General features: G+C 34.9%; 1 pseudogene; it reads right to left on the bottom strand.

The window, feature by feature from the left end:
- Positions 1-876: 876 nt before the first annotated feature.
- LOC118851263 lies at positions 877-1,363 on the bottom strand (annotated as a pseudogene).
- Between the last annotated feature and the right edge of the window lie 835 nt (positions 1,364-2,198).

Genomic DNA, 2,198 nt, shown 5'->3' with positions numbered 1-2,198 from the left:
ATTTCATATGGTGTGGGGAGAGTTTTTATATAAAGTACATAGCATGGGCTCTATATGATGTCTTTGAGAACTTATCACTATTGGGTCAATTGCATTTCCAGATTGCAAACTAAATTGTGAAGCAGTCATCCACTGCCTTGTTGTTCTGCTCACAATCCCTATAACTACCCTACATCAAAAACTCTTCTCCTGGTTACCACTCCCACATATATGTTGTATTTCCCGATTAGTATGTAAGCTCTTTTAGGACAGAGATTGACTCACTTTTGTATTTGTATTTGCATCACTAATACCTAACACAAAGTGGGCTATAAATGAGTTCTTCATGAATAAATGAACATGGATTTTTTAAGTCTATTGTGGAAAACTTTTGCAAGTGGTTTTATTTTCAAGGGCAGTGATCCTTAAAGGGCAAATCAGATAGCAAGAAAACTAAAGTTTTGAAACCTGTATCTAGGCAATCTCAAACATCTCTCACAAATCTAAATTTCACAAAGCTTGTGGGTAGTAATACCTTTAATTATCTATGCTCTCCTCTTCTGGTAAATACTAAACATTGGCTATGGATAGCAAAATAAAACTGGACAACAACTAGACAAACCGCTTTACAAAATAAGAAAATTAAAGTCACAAGTGCCACTTTCCATATAGAACCCACAAGGTTTCAGTTTTACTCAGACCAAAGTAAAAAGAATTTTGATTATACTGGTTAAAACACCTGTAGGATTAGACTCTGGACTCAAAAAAAAAACACTACACATACAAATGGTATTGGATATGCTGCTACATTTGTCTAATTTTAACACTTATAAACAGGCAGTGCAACTGGTTATTTAGAATGATCCTTATAGTGTTACAGATTCAACAGGCATAAAACTACTTTTCTTCACTGGTTCTCTTGCATATCTGGGCTTCTTCCTCTTCAGTAAAGTCACTCTTGTTAGTGAATGTTTTACAAATCTCTTCTGGAGTTTTTCCCTTGATCATATTTGCAACAGTCTTGCATGTAACATCAAGCAAATCTTTAATGTCTAAGTAGTTTGCAGCCAGAATAAGTTCAAAAAGGGTTCCTTGGTAAACTTTCAGGAATTCTTGGTCCCAAACAGGAATATCATCTGTTTGCTTCTCTTTGTCCTCATCATACTCAGGAGGAGGAGGATCATCCTTGTGGTGGGTGCACCACTGAATTATTTTTTTTTAATATCACTATTTTAACATTTGGTAGAGGAACCGGATCATCATCCCCTTCATCATCCATTCCCGGATCTTCTAACATGGTCTTGACAGTTACGGCTTATTTTGCAATTTCAGCATCAACTTCAAATATCTCTTCACCAGAGCTCTGCAACTTAATTGAAGGCATGGTTCTGGATACCTAGGGACCTTAATGGAAAAGTTGGCAGAGCTGAGAAGACGAGGTAGGCTAAGGGGCAGGCAAAGAGTGAGGAAAGGCCCCGAGTCAATGCAGAGAACCAAGACCACTGGAATGCTGATTTGAAAAAAAATTAAAAAGCAGATTGGTGTTATAGAGCACATCAGTAAGAATGAGAAATAATTGAACTTTGTAGACCAAAATTCAATAAACCCCAGAACATAAGAACATAACCTACTTTCAACTGGGCAAACAGGAAAGTAGTTGGGCAAAAACAAAACAAAACAAAAACATTTGGACCAGAGTTTCACACCATATAAAATAATAAGTTCAAAATAAATGAATTATTAAAATAAAAATTACTGATTGAAATCTTTAAGAAGATGTTTGTGCCTTTTATAACTCTAACCAGCTGCCACCCAAGGGACAGGGAGCACAAAGAACAAAGTAGACAATGTCAACTATTGGCAATGAAGTGGAAAAGTTAATAAAATGCTCAGCCTGGAGTTAGGAACACAAATTGGGTCCAGAAATCTGTGTGTGTGTGTGTGTGTGTGTGTATGTGTGTGCGTACATATATAACATATATATGAACATGCATTATATGTATATATATATGTGTGTGTGTGTGTGTGTGTACAGAGAGAGACCATCTAGATAGATAGATAAAGACATGGAGATATATATGTAATATGTATATATATATATATATATATATATATATATATGTATGCATATATATACATATACATATATATACATGTACAGAAACAAATAAAGGAAGAACAATAATAGATCAGTGGAATACATTAGATAAGCAAAAATA

Source organism: Trichosurus vulpecula, chromosome 5, assembly GCF_011100635.1.
Source record: "Trichosurus vulpecula isolate mTriVul1 chromosome 5, mTriVul1.pri, whole genome shotgun sequence".
Lineage (NCBI taxonomy): Eukaryota > Metazoa > Chordata > Mammalia > Diprotodontia > Phalangeridae > Trichosurus > Trichosurus vulpecula.
This window is presented reverse-complemented; position numbering and strand designations above follow the sequence as displayed.